Source organism: Periophthalmus magnuspinnatus, chromosome 11 (genome assembly GCF_009829125.3).
Source record: "Periophthalmus magnuspinnatus isolate fPerMag1 chromosome 11, fPerMag1.2.pri, whole genome shotgun sequence".
Taxonomy (NCBI): Eukaryota; Metazoa; Chordata; class Actinopteri; order Gobiiformes; family Gobiidae; genus Periophthalmus; species Periophthalmus magnuspinnatus.
Window position 1 is genome coordinate 2,523,297 of NC_047136.2, and position 19,964 is coordinate 2,543,260.

Genomic DNA, 19,964 nt, shown 5'->3' on the forward strand with positions numbered 1-19,964 from the left:
CAGCAAGTTTTTTTGTTGTTGTTTTTTTTAGAATTGTGTAGTAATCTGTGCAACTCCTCTGTCGTCCAGGTTTGATCCACACAAAAAGAAAAACTCAATTATGTAACTGGACAAAAACAGTTATTTGAGTGATTCTTCAGACGGATATGAGGCAGTGTCCAGCAGAAATCTGACCACAGCTGAAGAAGAGACTTGGACGAGCAGAGAAACGTCTTCACTATAATCACTTTTTTTGTCCATTTCTTTTACTATTATTATGTAGCAAAGAATAAAAAGTGAAATAAATAAACTAACTGTGTTTATTTGTTCTATTCAAATTTAGTATTTTAGTACTATTTAATATAGATTTTTTGTTATAATTTGTTTGTTTGTTTGTTTGTTTGTTTGTTTGTTTGTGTTATTTAAATCCCTGGAGTTATTCTGAGTTTGTATTTTGTTTCCACGTGTTTCATTCATAGATTTGATGCTTCAGAATCTACGATGTAAAAATCATGGAAATAAAAAAAAACTGTGTCCAAACTTTTGACTTAATACAACTATAATACTACTACTACTACTTCTACTACTACTACTACTACTACTAATACAACTACTACAACAACAACAACTACTACTACAACAACTACTACTACTACTACTACTACTGATACTACTACAACAACTACTACTACTACAACTACTACTACTACTGATACTACTACAACTACTACTACTACAACTACTACTACTACTACTACTACTACTACAACTACTACTACTACAACAACAACAACAACTACTACTACTACTGCAACAACTACTACTACTACTACAACTACTACTACAACAACTACTACTACAACTACTACTACTACTACAACTACTACTACTACTAATACAACTACTACAACAACAACAACTACTACTACAACAACTACTACTACTACTACTACTACTACTACTACTACTGATACTACTACAACAACTACTACTACTACTACTGATACTACTACAACAACTACTACTACTACAACTACTACTACTACTACTACTACAACTACTACTACTACAACAACAACAACTACTACTACTACTGCAACAACAACTACTACTACTACTACTACTACTACTACTACTACTACTACTACTACTACTACTACTACAACAACTACTACTACTACTGATACAACTACCACTATTACTACTACTACTACTACAACAACTACTGCAACTACTCCCGGCTGATTCACCGCACACCAAACCCACCAGTCAAATCCAATCCAACTACTACAACAACTACTACTACTTCTACTACATTGACATTAGGCAGTACAATGGTCCAAAATTCCAAAATGTAGTGTTTACTCTAAAACAGTTGCCATGGCGACTATACATTTTAAGTCCAAATATTTCCTCTGGATGTTCCAGGTTAGTTCTGTCTAACAGCCTGTGTTTTATTTATATTTACATTTATATATAAAGTCCAGAGATACTCCCTGTACCACACATATACATACAGTACTTGTACAATAACTTCATCACTACTATAATAACAGAAACTGAACGCTGCATTTATGTGTCCAGGTATTCAAAAAAACACTGGATAGTATAAAGTTTAACAGTAGCCTGGAGTTATATAAAGAGTGTGAAGTGTCCGTGCTCGCGCTGCCTCAAAGGTCATCTCGAATAAGTAACTCGACACTCACAAAATCCCACTCTGAGCTCCGCACTTCAGAAAAGCGTCACACTATTATTAAAGTCCACATGTAAATATTAGCACACCCCTTCGAAAAACATCTGGTACACATACGCAAACTGATACACGAACTGAGAGGCGAGATGTTCTGTCTGTGTACTCAGGCTCCGTCCACGAGCCAGGGCGGGTGCGCTTCCCATTCTTAAGCTCCGTCAACTTCCTCTTTCAAACTCGACCTCGTCCGATCGTCTCGCGGCAATTGGGTGGGTCTCGTGGACGATACCCGCCTGAAAAAGTCATTTAACTGCAAACCACAAACGTATTAGATGAATCTACGTACCATATTTTCTTAGTATAAGTCGCTCTGGAGTATAAGTCACTCTGGAGTATAAGTCATTCTGGAGTATATAAGTCGCTCTGGAGTATAAGTCGCTCTGAGGTATAAGTCGCTCTGGAGTATATAAGTCGCTCTGAGGTATAAGTCGTTCTGGAGTATAAGTCACTCTGGAGTATAAGTCATTCTGGAGTATATAAGTCACTCTGGAGTATAAGTCGCTCTGGAGTATAAGTCGCTCTGGAGTATAAGTCGCTCTGGAGTATATAAGTCGCTCTGAGGTATAAGTCGTTCTGGAGTATAAGTCACTCTGGAGTATAAGTCATTCTGGAGTATATAAGTCGCTCTGGAGTATAAGTCGCTCTGAGGTATAAGTCGCTCTGGAGTATATAAGTCGCTCTGAGGTATAAGTCGTTCTGGAGTATAAGTCACTCTGGAGTATAAGTCATTCTGGAGTATATAAGTCACTCTGGAGTATAAGTCGCTCTGGAGTATAAGTCGCTCTGGAGTATATAAGTCACTCTGGAGTATAAGTCATTCTGGAGTATATAAGTCGCTCTGGAGTATATAAGTCGCTCTGAGGTATAAGTCGTTCTGGAGTATAAGTCACTCTGGAGTATAAGTCATTCTGGAGTATATAAGTCGCTCTGGAGTATAAGTCGCTCTGAGGTATAAGTCGCTCTGGAGTATAAGTCATTCTTTAGTATATAAGTCGCTCTGGAGTATATAAGTCGCTCTGGAGTATATAAGTCGCTCTGAGGTATAAGTCGTTCTGGAGTATAAGTCACTCTGGAGTATAAGTCATTCTGGAGTATATAAGTCGCTCTGAGGTATAAGTCGTTCTGGAGTATAAGTCACTCTGGAGTATAAGTCATTCTGGAGTATATAAGTCACTCTGGAGTATAAGTCATTCTGGAGTATATAAGTCGCTCTGGAGTATAAGTCGCTCTGAGGTATAAGTCGTTCTGGAGTATAAGTCATTCTTTAGTATATAAGTCGCTCTGGAGTATATAAGTCGCTCTGGAGTATAAGTCGCTCTGGAGTATATAAGTCGCTCTGAGGTATAAGTCACTCTGGAGTACAAGTCAAAAAATGCATAATAATGAAGAAAGAAACGCAGTCATCAGTGTGACTGTAACGAAGATGCGACTTGAACTTTAACAGACACATCAAATCAATAACATCTGCAGCTTTTTACCACCTAAAAAACATGTCAAAAATCAAAGGTAAACTGTCAAAACCAGACTTAGAGAGACTTATCCTGCATTTGTCTCCAGTAGGTTAGACGACTGTAACGTCCTGCTCACTGGCCTCTCCAAACGAGCCTTAACACAGAACAGAACATCCAGAACATCCAGAACATCCAGAACATCCAGAACACTGCTGCTCGGGTCAGGACTAGAACCAGGAAGTACTTCACACATAAGTCCTGTGCTCAGGTCTGTGGCTCCTGTAGCTCAAAGAATAGACTTTAAAGCAGCTCTGCCTGTGTATAAGTCTCTCCATGGCCTCGGTCCAAAGTTCATCTCCAACATGTTAGAGCCACATGAACCATCTCACACTCTGAGGACTTCAGGGACCGGCCTCCTGCTGGTGCCCAGAGTCAGGACTAAACATGGAGAATCAGCGTTTAAGTTTTATGCAGCTAAAACTTGGAACAGTCTGAAGATGTGAGACAGGCCTCTACTTTGACAATGTTTAAATCCAGACTCAAAACGGTTCTGTTTATCTGTGCAGACGACTGAAAGGTTTTTATTCTGCCTCTTCTGTTTTAATGTTAATTTTATGATGATTATTTGTGATTATTTATGTTTTGATTTGTGTGATTTTAACGTCTTTCTTATTCTGTAAAGCACTTTGAATTACCTTGTGTACGAATTGTGCTGTACAAATAAACTTGCCTTGTCTTATATTCCACAAATAAGTCGCTCTGGAGTATAAAAATGTGTAGAGCGTATGAACGTGCATTGTGTTGTGCGTCCTGATTGGCTGTCGGACTGTAGACCATTGTGTCGTGCGTCCTGATTGGCTGTTGGACTGTAGACCATTGTGTCGTGCGTCCTGATTGGCTGTTGGACTGTAGACCATTGTCCATCAGTCTCCTCCGTGCCGTGTCTCCTGTCCAGTACAGAATGTGTTCAGACAAATTTACATAAACGTTGGATCTCAGTGTGACTCTGAAGTGCTGTACGTTTGCAATTCGTTTTCTCCCCGACAAAACCCACGATGTCGATGAAACGTTCTGCACCGACAAAGACGCCTACGAAGGTTTGAACTTTGAGAGAGTTTAAACGAGAGAGAAATGTGAGAAAATGTTAACACCTGTGTGAGAAAAGTGTATAAAGTGTGTGGTGAGGGGTTTTACAGACAAAAACATAGAGAATAATGTCAAAAATAAAGCTGATACTTGGCGTAATTTGCTTATTGCGGGTTATTTTTAGAACCAGGGACCGCTGTAGAGCACCTTTAAGAACATAAATAACCTGGCTGCAAGTTTAAAATCTCCGCGACGCAATAAAATGGTATAGTTTGGAGACAGAACCTGCAACATTTCTCATAAAAGTGTTTGTTTATGAACAATCAAATTGAGCTTAGGGCCAGTTTATGAATCTTTGCATTGGCTAATCTAAACACCTGCTGTCTGCTTGCTTATGTCACGCCAAATCCTCCAGCACACAGGAAGTGATGGCTTTATTTGTGTGTACCAAATCTGCACAACGGCAGCCCCAGAGCTAGCCACCAGCTCCCCTCGAAATGAAATACAGCTTAATATCCAAAAAGTTTAAGGGGATTGGGAAAACTTGAATGACTGATGTGTTCTGGAAAGTTGGCTTAAGTAACGTGCGGATACGGGAACATAAGCGACTTGGATTTGGGAAATTTGAAAATCATTTGCCAGGACTTTTACATTCTCTGTTCTATACGTGGAGTTAAACGTCAGCTCATGCAACTATTATTAAAAATTAAATGTGACGTTTTTATACCTGTGTAATTCAAAATGGCGTCCGCTCTCACTTTTTTTAATCTTGTTTTAGTTTTTTGGTTTTTTTTAATCCAGTGTTGGTCTCATCTGCAGTTAAACAAGTTACATTCTAATTGCATTTTTTCCCTTTTTTTAAACCTCACACCTCCCACCTGTTCTTCCAGAGGTCACTTTGTAATGAGCACATACAAAGAAGAAAAAACACATAAATTAATACATAAATACACAATAAGGATAAAAATACAGATATGCAAATATAATGCAATAATAAACATTTAAATAAATAAATAAATAAAATACCAACAGCAACAACAACAATAATAATAATAATACAAAAATTATGCCTGACAGACAAAAGGATTATATAAAAATAATTAATAAAAAATAAATAAACAATAAGGATAAATAATAATAATAATAATAATAATAATAATAATAATAATAATAATAATAATAATAATAATAATAATAATAATAATAATAAATTATGCCTAACAGACAAAAGGGTTATATTTAAAAAAAAAAAAAGAAACACTTTACTTACGTGGTGATGATGGGAGAAAGTTATTGTACAGTCTTAGCCTCCTAACGTCATTGGCTAAGTCATGTTTTCATGTTTCAGGGTTTTCATGAAAGTAGGAAAAGAATTAAAGAAAATGACTTTAGGTGTTTATGTGGCAAAAAAAATAAATAAAAATAATCATAAAAATTCTATCTGATTGGCTGAGAGAATAGAACATGAAACAGAAAACTCCATTTGGCCAAAAAATATATTTATGCTACGTTCAGGCAATATATTTCTGTTGATCAACCAACACAGTTTAGTCCAGAACCAGCCTTAAAGTGGACGTATTGAGCTTGTGTCTCTATGGTTCTCATCCCTGTGGATCATTCTGTTAAAATTTACACATTTTAAATCACAATATTCATCTAAAACCACTTAATAAAAGAAACAAATCCTCTGACTTCCGCGTTAGAAAACTGCGGTGTCCAATAGGAGCTGACGTCGGCGTAAAAAAACGTCATCACAACAAAGCGCCGCATGCTGTCGGCGCCCCCTATGGACAACTGCACGTCACACTACAGCAGCACTTTTTTTTTTAGATTTGTACCAAAATGACGACGCGACGCTGCCGAATCCTACGAGTATCACCGATTAAGAAAATAAAACTGCAAAAAGTGTCAGTGGGCGTGTCGCAGTGGAGGTGAAAACGGAGGTTGATCGACAAAATGGCGTCTTGAAAATAGTCGATTAAACGTGACTCAAACACGAATCACTTCAAATACAACTTCAAGAACGTAAAAAAAGGGATTAAAAACTCTGAAAGGTCAATTTTGCAGATTCGCTTAGCTTTAACAATTAGCGACCCGCGGTGACTTCCGAGCGCGTCACGATGTCCGCGGCGCGCGCAATCCGACGGGACGCCAGACTGGTATCCTTCACTAACATGGCTGCTCCGTCTCGCTGCTGTCTGTCAAGCCTCCGAGAAGCAACAGCGGAGGTGGGGGGGGTTCGCATTCCTCACGGCAGCTCCATGCGGCTCGGGCCAATTAGCAGTTGAGTGGTTTGTTCAAGTCCAAGTGATGATGAGATGTTAGCGCTGGGAGGCGGGCCCACTTCATTAAGCACACGGTTGTCTAGGGTTTGCTCAGCTTGCCGGGGTTTTAACAGGCTCCGCGCGCTTGTTTACCGGCAGCAAATATGACAGACTGCGTGTCTATTTGAGCGTCTGTTTGGGAGAGTGCGGAGGTGGCGGGCCGCCGTGTGTCTGCATATGCGGATTGCAGCTGGGGGGGGGATTGGTGCGGTGGACACAAGAACACCTGTCCAATGTGTGCGCGGTAATATCAAGAAGCTAACAAACTCATACAAAGTGTCAACACAAACTTCGGAAGAGGAGTGACAACTTTACACGACGCGGGCTCGACCTTACAGCAAAAAGACGTGGAGGTGGAGGTAAGAGCTTTTGCTAGCATCGTTCACTAGCTTAGCGTTATGAGATATTTTTGTGCTTACGGATTTTTTTTTTTTCAGTTGACCACAGGCTATTGCTAAACGTTCAAAATAAATACATAAATAAATAAAAATATGCCTGTCTACACAAAAAAGTCTTCTAGGTTTGCCAATTAGTGCGTCCTAGGTCTTCCCTGCGTGCGCTAATTAGCAAACCGAGAAGACTTTTTGTACTTCGGCTGGCCTGGGAATACCTCGGGGTCCCACCGGAGGAGCTGGAGGAAGTGTCTGGGGTGAGGGGAGTCTGCCTTCGCAACACGGACCGGGATAAGCAGAAAAAAAATGTACAGATGGATGGGTTTGCGAGTTACTTTCTTGGTTTAACTCTACATCTTAGCTGGATATTTCTAAAGGGGTGCCCCAGGGTTCAATGTTAGAGCCGATGTTTTTTTCTCTTCTTTACATTAACCAGTTTCTTGTCTAACGCTACACACAACTTTAACGCAATTGTCATTATCTTTGAATCAAACTTTTTGCTCACAATCAATGAGTTTGGAGATGAAACATGATGAGGACTGCGCTACGGTTGAGGCGGAATCATTTCATATAGCGCTTTCCACTTTCAAAACACTCAAAGTACGCACAAAAACATTCATACACCAGTTTACGAAGGTGGGTTAAGTGTCTTGCACAAGGACACAACAATATCTGTAGGTCTATGGATCTGGCCACCGCACGAATGATTTTTTACGTCGAGAGCGGGATTCGAAACTATGAACCTTCAGATCGGTGGAGTTTGCGCTAACAACTGAGCTAGCATCGCCCCTTCAACAAAACATCATATACATTAGTTAATTTGGCTACGAGCTAATGTGACATAATCTGGATTTTGATTGTGATTTTGCGTAATTTTTTAAAACAGTTAAACAGAAAAAGTGAAGTAAATAACTGGTACTAACTGATGTTTACGCTACGGGGAGAGATGCCTTAAGCTAACGACACGGCGAAGATAAAAGTTCACATTATGTCACGTACGGTGGCCCGGAAGTCATGTTGTGATACTGTTAGCGCATCAAAATCAGACCTGGAGTTGTGTTTTGTTTCCTTCACACATGTTTGAGTCACACTTTATTTTTAGTCTGTAACATCTCCAAAGCTCAAAACGCTCTGTTCCACCTTGTGATGTCATCAAGTGGTAGTTTTCAGCTAGTTTAGCAACTAATTTTACTGTGGGGCCCTTTAGCGTAATGTGGGCCCTTTAGCGTAATGTGGGCCCTTTAGCATAATGTGGGCCCTTTAGCGTAATATGGGCCCTTTAACGTAATGTGGGCCCTTTAACGTAATGTGGGCCCTTTAGCGTAATATGGGCCTTTAGCGTAATGTGGGCCCTTTAGCGTAATGTGGGCCCTTTAACGTAATATGGGCCCTCGTAATGTGGGTCCTTTAACGTAATATGGGCCCTTTAACGTAATGTGGGCCCTTTAGCAGAAACTTGTATGACTCAACCAAACACAGAGTCATAAAAATGTGAATAATGTTAAATCAGGTGATGTGGAAACAGCTGCGTTTGTTCATTTAAGTCAGAAATCTATTTTTAATATCGGACCGGAACGAAGAAGTAGTTTTTTTTTATGGCATAGACAACAAAACTACTTATTATTATCATCGATCTGCAGCTGTTGACAGGTCTCCACGGCGACACTGAAGGACGATAACAAACGTAATAAATGTATTTTCTGACGGTTAACGGGACAATAATCACCTGGACCCACGTTTGATAATAAATGAACTGATAATTACATTCAAAATACAAATACATATATGAAAAAACTGCTCCCGTCATAGTACACAAAATCATTACGGAATAGATCTGGTGACGGTAGCTCAGTTTGAGTGTTCGTCCTCTGATCCGAAGGTTGCCGGTTCAAATCCCGGTGTCTACATGAAAGTGAGTGGTCCTTTTTAGAGCCTTAAAGCTGCAAAAGTGCTGTTTAAAAATGTGAACTGCTCCCATTTAAACTGCCCCGTCCCTTTGTTTCCACGTGTGCGTCTTCTGTCGAGCTGTGCGTTCGCGTCACACGCCAGCGGACCCCCAAAACAGCCCCTTAATGACTCTTAATCAATGTGACTAATGCCCCTTTTCTCCACTTGGACAAATATTAGTCCAATAGCAGCAGTTAAATCGCAATTATGGCTCTCCTCCCCCTTTGTTTTCTCATTCAACAGCGGCCCGTCAGGCACAATACGCTACAATTTAAGACCCGAGGATGTTGACCCACTCTTCTCTTACTGATTAAACAGTCCCAGCGCCACCTCACGGATAAACACTGATTAGAGACGCTCAGGATTTTGGGCTTTTTTTGGGGGGAAATATGGAAAAAAAACAATATGTGATGGATAAAGAGGAATAAGATGAGACTATTTGAGGTTTTTATTAAAGAGGCGGTGCACTTCTTTACACCGTTTGTGGTTAAATAGGCGTAAAAACAGGTCAAAATGAGACAAATGTGTGCCGTCTGAATCTAAATACAGTGTTTTTATCGTTCATGTTAGCGTGTGCTGTTAGCATGGTGTTCGCTGTTAGCCTCGGTGTTACTGCAGAACTTTGCTGTGGCTTCTGAAAGTTTGTGATTAAAATGCGGATGTTAAGGAAGCGTTAGCAAAGTGAGGAATAAGTTTGAACTCATTTTAAGACAGTAAAATGGCGGATAATGAGGCGGTCGCTCGTCAGAGGCGAACGTCATGAACTCGACACGAGAAGAAGAATCTTAAAGTTTTCTGTTTCCAAATTGGTCAAAACTAAATTACATCTGTCCAACTTTATAAATGTTGGTTGTAAAAGTGAACAGGACTGGATGGAAGTTTTATTTATGGAAAACAAACAAAATCAGAGCTGGAATTAAAAGGTTCCAGACTGTTTTAGTTTATTATAACCTAATGACATCATCCAGTGGGTCAAAATTAAAAACTGAGACAAATTCACAGGTCAAACTCAAGATTTACTGAAAAATTGCCTGCACCTGATGTGTGATGTTTAACCTTTTAATATAAAGTTTAGTTTTGCTGAAACACAAAAACTCAAGCTTGACATTTCAAAGATACGAGAAATAAAAGACACATCAGTTGTATCTATTTCATATTTAAATCAATAAAATGTATTAGCAATGTCTGTAGCCTTTCAAGTTCCTTTATTTTTGTTTAACAAGCCAAAAAAATATAAATAAATAAATAAATAAATAAATAAATAAATAAATAAATAAATAAATAAATAAATAAATAAATAAATAAAATAAAATTAATAATAATAATAATAATAATATTTCATTTACTGTAAATTTGACTTTCAAACTATTACCCGTTCATTACTTGGAGTAGAAAAAGTGCGTAGAGAAAACTACATTCAGATTTACTCATTGGTCTCGACTGCACCAGCGTACTAGCAAAGCATTGTGGGATTTGTAGTATTAGTGGAGCATGTGCTGTACACCAGCGGGCCAGCTCTAACGCACATTTGATATGACCTCACGGGCCAAATATAATTACACCGTGGGCCAGATTTTGCCCCCGGGCCCGAGTTTGACGTATGTGATCTAGGAGTTAAAACCTATTTATTTAGAACGGCTTTTAGCACTTCTTTATTTGAATGGTGTAATGTGCTTTGTTGACCTATTTGTATGATGTTTATTGTTTTTTATCTTGTTTTTATGTCGTACAGCACTTTGGGCTTTGGTTGTTGGAATGTGCTTTAGAAATAAAGTTTGATCGATCGATTGATTTGACTGAATTCAGAAAAGATCCTCCGTGTGTTTAAAGTCCTGCCTTTGTGCTCGTCTGTCTGCGCACGTCTCTGTCTCTTCTTCACTCAAACATTCATTTTATGGTGATTATTTATGTTTATGTCTTTTTTTTTATTCAGTAACTTTGAAATACTTTGTTTACAAATTGTGCTGGACGAGTAAACCTGCTTTTCCTCTGTGTTTGTCCAGTCCAACGTAAACCCTGCTCAAAACCCGTAGTTGCAGGTTCGAGTTTTATTTTAACCCTTAATATGAAAACGATTTTGCTTCTAAGATTCAATATTCATCCCAGGCTGGAGCTCCCTCGCTGACTCCAGTCCTAAACGCCGTGGATTTACCTTCTGCTGGTGTAAATACTGTGGAAAAACCTTTTACCCCGGCGCGGTTCCGCTCTCTGACCACGTGCGCGGCTCTTCTGGCCTTAATGACGTGGGTGATGACAGATCATTTTAGTGTAATTACTCCACCCGTGACAGATTTCCTCAGCAGAGCCCAGGTTCAGTTTAGGATGGAAGCTTTTTTTTTTTGTATTTTTCTCCTGCGCGCTCCTACCTCAGCGCTTGGAGAAGGGATCCCGCTCTCCCGGCTAATGACTTCCTCCTCTGTACTGTTCTCCATTGTGTGCATGTGTGAGCAGGGGGTGACAGTACCATCTGTCTGGCTGCTGTAGCCCTTGCCCTTGCCCAGCTGGTGGGCACTGAGTAATGGGAGAGGACTTCCTCATCTCGTCCCCCCTGAGACTCCCGGCGCATTAGTATGCAACACATACTGTCACCGGGAGACACTCACAGAAAGACCTCGAGTTTTTTCTGCTCCACTCCCAGCAACCTGAGCAACTCACAGTGTCAGAGCCGCGGCGCTGAATGGGAAGTCGTGAAAAATTGGCACACGCAGCAACTATTTCTGTGAGTGACAGCCCCACGAATGTAAATGGGCAGACTCCAAACTCCAGCTGCTTTTGGAATATGGAGAATATGAGAGACAAGGTGATGATGGTGATAAAAAGCACATGAGTAAACAGCCACGTGTGTGTGTCAAGAAATCACCGAGATTCTCCACGTTTGATTATCCCAACGTAAAAACTGTCTGAATGAGCTTTAATTAAACCGACTGAGTGATTTAAAAGTGAAATACACCGGCCCCTCGTTTATCGCACGGGTCACGTTCTAAAAATAACCCGCAATAAGCGAAATCCGCGAAGTATCAGCTTTGTTTTTTACGATATTCTCTCTGTTTTTGTCTGTAAAACCCCTCACCACACACTTTATACACTTTTCTCACACATTTTCTCACATTTCTCTCTCGTTTAAACTCAAAGTTCAAACCTTCGTAGGCGTCTTTGTCGGTGCAGAACGTTTCATCGACATTGTGGGTTTTGTCGGGGAGAAAACAAATTGCAAACGTACAGCACTTCAGAGTCACACTGAGATCCAACGTTTATGTAAATTTGTCTGAACACATTCTGTACTGGACAGGAGACACGGCACGGAGGAGACTGATGGACAATGGTCTACAGTCCAACAGCCAATCAGGACGCACGACACAATGGTCTACAGTCCAACAGCCAATCAGGACGCACGACACAATGGTCTACAGTCCAACAGCCAATCAGGACGCACAACACAATGGTCTACAGTCCAACAGCCAATCAGGACGCACAACACAATGCACGATCATACATTGTAGAAAAACATGCAAAATTGTGCAAAAACAATCCGCGAAACAGCGAGACCGCAAAAGATGAACCGCGATATAGTGACACACAACTGTATTACACAAAATTGACTCTTGTAGCTTTAATCCATGTTCTGATGTTGTTTCCTCCTCAAAAACAGACCTGGAGTTGTGTTTTGTTTCATTCACACATGTTTGAGTCACATTTTATTATTAGTCTGTTACATCTCCAAAGCTCAAAACGCTCTGTTCCACCTTGTGATGTCATCAAGTGGTAGTTTTCAAGTTAACAGCTCCTTTTACCTTTAGTTCAGTCGAGATAAGTGGCTAATTCCAGATTCGCTGAAATGATCCAAATGATTCTAGAAATGAAGGTCTGTGGAGTTTAAAAACACAGTGGCGCACTTCCTGTATCACCACATGATGACATCACAAGGTGGAACAGAGTGTTTGTTTTCAGTTTGAGGAAAGAACTCAGCCTAAATCTGCAGGTTTGTGCGTTAAACATGTGAGAATGAAAGAAAAAAACAGAACTCCAGGTCTGTTTGTGACGAGGAAACAACATTAGAACAGACCAGAAAACAACGTCACATGCGTCACCTTTAATATTGATTAGCTTGAAGCGCAGCTAGCCCCGGTTTAGCACGAGGACGGGTTTAACGCACGGGACAGATCGCGCTGGGAGCTGGGTAAGGAAGGGCATCTGGCTTTAAAGTGAAAATATTCTTGAAATCACTGTAACTGGAGAGAGAAAAAACGTCCCGAGGTCGCAAAAGTGTAAAGAAACTAACTCGTATTGTGTTTATTCCGCAGCTTCATTGTGATCTCTGTGACTCGAGAAACAAACAGCTGATGACGCGGGCCGTTTGTCGCAGCAGGACGCCGGAGAATTTGTGCTGGGAACGTCTTTGTTGGACGGAGGGCTGTGGACGCTTTGACCGGGCAGAGGTTTAAACGAGAGCCGCTCGATCACACGTGTGTTATGTAAAACAGACCCTGACCCCGAGGAGATCCTGCACACAAGATGGCCGCCTTATCTGCGCCGTTTGTATTTGAAATTGTTCCTTTTATTGAGAGTGACTAATTGAAAAACTGCGGGCTAATGCTAATGCTAATGCTAATGCTAATGCTAGCTTGTGATGTGAGACAGACTTGTTTATCAGCACAAATCAGTTTACCTGTTGTATTTTCAGCTAAATTAGTTCTTTATGGTCAGATTATATTAAAATAAAGCTCAGATTAAAGTCTAACAAAGTCTCAGACAGAGCAGTGCTTACAGTTAGCATCACACCTCCATGAAACGTTGACGACATCAGCTGCAAAATATGAATTAAAACAAATAATGACAAGCTTTATAGTGTTTTAAGTCATGTTCTGATGTTGTTACCTCGTCAAAAACAGACCTGGCGTTGTGTTTCGTTTCATTCTCCAAAGCTCAAAACGCTCTGTTCCACCTTGTGATGTCATGAAGTGGTGGTTTCCAAGTTAACAGCTCCTTTTACCTTTAGTTCATCATTAGATTGGCAGTTCCATGAGTTGAAATGATCCAAATTATTCTAGAAATGAAGCTGTCTGGAGTTTAAAAACACAGTGGGGCACTTCCTGTATTACATGATGACATCACAAGGTGGAACAGAGCGTTTTTTTGTTTGATAGAAGAAAAACTCAGCCTAAATATGCAGGTTTGTGTGTTAAACATGTGAGAATGAAGCAAAACACAACTCCAGGTCTGTTTGTGACGAGGAAACATTAAAACAGATCAGAAAACAGAGTAATATGGGCCCTTTAAGGTAATATGGGCCCTTTAAACACACACTTGAAACACTATATTTCTCATTTTATCTCATTAATTTAACTTCCTGTTCACTGAAATGTCGTTGGCTGGAGTTTACCCTGAGGAAACCAAACCCCGGGGTCTTTATAACTCACTGTTTCAACATCAGGAGCTCCATAAACTCTATAATAAAATAATTAACAAACATAACATTGGTTCTACATAAATGAGACGCAATCAAACAGCAGAGAGTTAACGAGGCCTCACAGACACAACCGGAAAACAACCGAACATTTGACCCGGTCATCAGCTGAGGAGCAGAACGTGAGTCACTTTATCACAACAACACCTTAAAAAACAAAAACCTCATTCATACGAACAAATAGAAGGACTCCAGCTCAGAAACCACATTATTAAAGGGCTGGGAGTTTAGTTTAGTGGATTTATTCAGGAGTTAAATCAGACTTATTCTGTTTAATCTTTAATCGACTATTTTCAAGACGCCATTTTGTCGATTTACCTACGTTTAACCTCCACCTGTGACACGCCCACTGTGACGTCCTGTCTCTCATCTCCTCGTTCTCCTCTCTCACCTCCTCTCATCTCTCGTCTCCTCGTTTTTGTCTCCTCTTTCTACTCCTCGTCTCCTCGTTCTCGTCTCCTCGTTCCCTCATTTTTGTCTCCTCGTCTCCTCGTCCTCGTTCTCGTCTCCTCGTTCCCGTCTCCTCATTCCCTCGTTCTCGTCTCCTCGTTTTCGTCTCCTCGTTCCCTCATTCTTGTCTCCTCGTCCTCATTCTCGTCTCCTCGTTCTCGTCTCCTCATTCCCTTGTTCCCGCCTCCTCATTCTTGTCTCCTCGTTTTCATCTCCTCATTCTCATATTCTCTCTCATCTCCTCGTTCTTGTCTCCTTGTCTCTTCTCTTGTGACTGTGACACGCCCACTGTGACACGCCCACTGTGACACGCCCACTGTGACACGCCCACTGTGACACGCCCACTGTGACACGCCCACTGTGACGTCCACACTTCCTTCTCCAGTTTTATTTTCTTTATCGTTGATACTCGTAGGATTCTGCAGCGTCGCGTTGTGCTGCTCTAGTGCGACGTGCATCTGTCCATAGGGGGCGCCACAGCTACACGCCTTTTTGTTGTGATGACGTTTACGGCGACATCAGCAGTCCGCAGTTTTCTAACGTGGAAATCAGCTGACTTATTTCTTTTATTCGTCGTTTTGGATGAATATTGTGATTTAAAATGTGTAAATTATAACAGAGATGAGAACCATAGAGACACAAGCTCAACAGGGCTGATTTAATAAACCATTTGTTCATTACGGGTTAAGTCTTTGTGCGTTTCTTAAGTCTAACGTTGTGTTGTGTCTCTTTATGCTTGTTGTTTTGGTGCAGATGTATCGCATAAGCAGTTCTTGAGATCAGAATACGTCTGCGTGTCAGCGTTTAACTAAAGTGTTTTAATGTGTAAGAATCAAAAACTGCACCGTTAGCATATTGTTGTTGCATTATTGTGACAGCAAACTCCACTCTGGCCTCTGAAAGTTGTGTAAAGTGCTTATAAACTCATTTGTGAATCATTAGAATGTTCAGAATGTGCAGAGAACAGGATAGAGATGTGTGTGTGGTTTTCACGTTTTATAAAAATCAGACACAGCGTCGTTAACTATGAATCCACTGAATGAAAAACGGTCACATTTTTATACAGTTTCAAGTCTCTCAAAGCGTTTTACATCAAGAAACCACTCACACATCCACATTAACTGTCTCAACATAGACTGTTTATATAAATGGACTTAGCTAACCTGCTAGCCGCCGCGTTCCAAACAGGAAGTGATCATGGGCGCACTTCCCGCTGCTGCTGTCAGACTAATTTTGGTCTTAAATGTTCATATTAAACTGCTCTACATGATCCTGGGGTTGTTTTTTTTTATTATTCTGATTATTATTATTATTATTATTATTATTATTATTATTATTATTATTATTATTATTAGTTATTTTTAGTTTATTTAGATTTGTTTTTGTTATTGTTATTTTAACTTTTGGGGGTTTTTTTTGTTTTTTTTTTGCCATCTTGAGTTTATTTATTTATTTATTGTTATTTTGAGTTTATTTTTTGAGTTATTTTGAGGTTTTTTGTTTTTTGTTGTTGTTTTTTTTAGTTATTTTGAGTTTGTTTTTTTTAGTTATTTTGAGTTTTGGTTGTTGTTTTTTTTTTTTTTTGTTTTTTTTATGTTGAGTTTATTTTTTGAGTTATTTAGAGTTTTTTTTATTTTTTATTTTGAGTTTATTTCTTTGTTTTTGTTAAACCGTCCCCTCTCTCTGTCTCTGCTGCTTCAGACTCATTTTGGTCTTAAATGTTCGTATTAACCCTCTACATGATCCTGGGGTTTTTATTTCACTTTTGTGTCTGTAAATCAAGATATGAACATTAATAACAAACAGCAAAAGACAAAATTAAATCTGTCAACTGGACAAATCGTTGTAGGAGTGAAAACGTTTCTCTGCTCGTCCTTCAGTTCTGGACACTGCCTCATATCCGTCTGAAGGAGGCGCTAACGACACTGAAACTGTTAACAGGCATCGTCTCCAGTTTCATCTTAAACGACTCTATTGTTCTCTTTGTTTTGGGTCTCAGGATAGAGTTATAGACGGGGTAGAGATTATGTTTCAGGTCTCCATGTCTGTTTAATAAAGGATTGTCTTTCCAAACAAAAATCTCTTCTTTAACTCTCTTCTCAAACCTTTTCTTTCCTGTTGCTCAGATCTGACCCTCACTCTCTTCTTCTTCTTCTTCTTTCGTGGTCAGTGTGTTTGAGATGGAGATGAACAGCAGACTGTGGTCCTGAGCTGCTCTCTCTCATCCTCTTACGTCGTGTCTGTTTAGTTTCTCCAGTGTAACTCTCACTACACTGAACGGAGTCGACACGTTACTTACTCTGGATTGGCTCTTTGGTTGCTATGATACGCACGCTATAACTGCTAGCCTCGATTAGCTTCATTTGACTGGAGCAGAACGCAATCTGACGTCTCAACCGATGATATTTACATCGAGAGCAGGATCGGAACCGCAAACCTCCAGACCGGTGCGCAAACGCTCTACCGGCCGAGCTACACGTTCATAAAAACGTTCATAATCTCACATCGTTCGTGGACACGGGGACGATCCGCTTCAAACCGCCGTCGTTCCTAATGGCGACGGAATTTTGATATTAAAATAAATATGAATCACAACCGATCGCGTTGCCAGATTGTAGAAACAAGAGCGAGCTGGAGGGGGGAAAATACATGTCAAGTCTGGCAGTTGAGAAGCGTCGCTCGACTCAGACCGCTCCAGTTCTGCTGATTAATGACGTTTCCTGGCGCTGGCTCCGTCCACAGAGCGCTGGCCCCGTTAAACTGACGCTGTCCCACACTATGGCAAAAAAGCACTCAAAATCTATCACTCTGTTTGTCTTTTTCTCACTCGGGTCCAGTTCTTTCTGTGGTTGTGTCGTCTCTCTCTCTTTCTCTCCTCTTTCTCTCCTCTTTCTCTCCTCTTTCTCTCCTCTTTCTCCGTGTGTGGCTGTGTTTCCCTCTCTCCTTTCAACCGTGGAATCATTTAATTATCGCCTATAGCTCTTTTGGCAGAGTGTTGAATGCACCTCTCAAAGCCTCAGGAAACCATTTAACTTGGATATCTCTCACACACACACACACACACACACATGGAGAGACGCACACACACACACGGAGAGACGCACACACACACACACACACACACACGGAGAGATGCACACACACCCCCACACACACCCACCCACGGAGAGACGCACACACACACACAAAGAGGCAGACGCACACAGATGCACAGACACTCACACACGCAAATAGATGCAGACACACACATAGACAGACACACACATGCACACACACACACGCAGATGCACAGACGCGCGCACACACACAGAGACGCACACACACGCACAAGCACATAGGCATACACACACACACACACAAAGAGGCAGACGCACGCAGATGCACACATGCAAACGGATACACACAGGCACACACACGCACATGCAGACGCACACACAAGCACACAGGCACATGCAGATGCACACACGCAAATAGATACAGACGCACACATAGACAGACACACACATGCACACACACACGGATACACACACAAAGAGGCAGATGCACACACGCAAACGGATACACACACACACATGCAGACGCACACATAGACAGACACACACATGCACACACACACAGATGCACACCCCCACACGCACACACATAGAGATGCAGACGCACACGCAGACGCACGCAGACACAAGCACACACACTCAGGCAGATGGATACACACACACGCACACATGCAGACATCGAGAGGCAGATGCACACACAGGAGCACACACACAGACACACTCACACACAGAGGCACACACACATGCAGACGCACACACACACAGAAACGCAGACGACAAAGACAGTCACACGTGGACACACACACACCCAGACACACACACACCCCACACACACACACACACACACACACACACACACACTTCAATGAGGGGATTTATTACACCAGGTCCGTTTGCTCTTAACACAAATCCTGCTTCAAATAAAACTGTAAAATATAGAAACTGGAAAAGAAGCTGCTTTTCTGCCACCGGAGAAAAAAAAAGAAAATGTGACTCTCAGTTTATACAGAAATAAAACAAAGTGAAACAAAGATTTTATCATTTCCCACTCACACAGACACTGGGGGTGAGGTGGTTAAGTGTCTTGCCCAAGGACACAACAGCAGTGTTCATCTGTGGGAATCGCACCGTCAACCTGTGGATCAGTGGACAAACGCTCTACCAACTGAGCCACGTCGCCCCTCGGATCATTTCACCTGGAACCTGCAGATTTGATGCAAAACCAGAATCAAACTGGACCAAAGAAAAAGGTTTTGAGTCTCGTGTTTGAGGAAGAATCAGACGACGGGATAATTCTGCAAAACACGTTTCATTTTTCATGCACAGTGTTTCAAACTTCTCTTAGTTTAATTATATTTATTTGTACAGCGGATTTAACACAACTTCATCAACACAAAACAAACAAACACACAAAACACAGAGAAAGAACAAGAAAACACCAAGACGTACTGTGTGATGTTAAATACCAGGGAGAAGAGGAGGGTTTTCAGTCACGTCTTAAACTGAGAGGACCTGACAGACAGAGGGCGCTGTTCCATGGTCTGGACACGGCCACAGAAAAGGCTCTGTCATGTCTGGGCTTTGGACACAGCCTCACAATCAAACACAAAATGAAGAAATCATTTGGAAACATAAAGAGCCAATCAGAACGAGGCTGTTGGAGAAAACACTGCTACTCGCCGGCGCCCCCTTTGCCCCATTATCTTGTGTGCATTTTATTTTTATGCTTCGCTCTCTCGTGTTCTTCCTCGCGCTCGCTGTGCATCGCCTCACCCTCCACACCCGGGCGCTCGTTTAAGTTTAAATAAACGACTGTATTTAACTTTTCTTAACCTGTTTGACTCCTGTGTCGTCTTTAATTTGTTTGATACAACTCGGGTCATAACAAGGAGCGGGCGCTTAGCAACGCTGTCAATCAAACCTGTTGCTAACGCTAACAGGAGTGACCTCGGGGAAAGAAGGACCTGATTTGTCTGTTATTAATGTTCATATCTTGATTTACAGACACAATAGTGAAATAAAAACCCCAGGATCATGTAGAGGGTTAATACGAACATTTAAGACCAGA

General features: G+C 41.0%; 1 protein-coding gene across 1 annotated transcript in view; it reads right to left on the minus strand.

Moving 5' to 3' along the window:
* mrpl36 (mitochondrial ribosomal protein L36) overlaps positions 1-13,424 on the minus strand; it is an 88,509-nt gene extending 75,085 nt beyond the window's left edge. Inside the window, exon 1 of the mRNA XM_055225153.1 lies at positions 13,419-13,424. The gene's annotated coding sequence lies outside the window, so the exon portion shown is untranslated. The remainder of the gene's footprint in view (positions 1-13,418) is intronic.
* Positions 13,425-19,964: the final 6,540 nt, after the last annotated feature.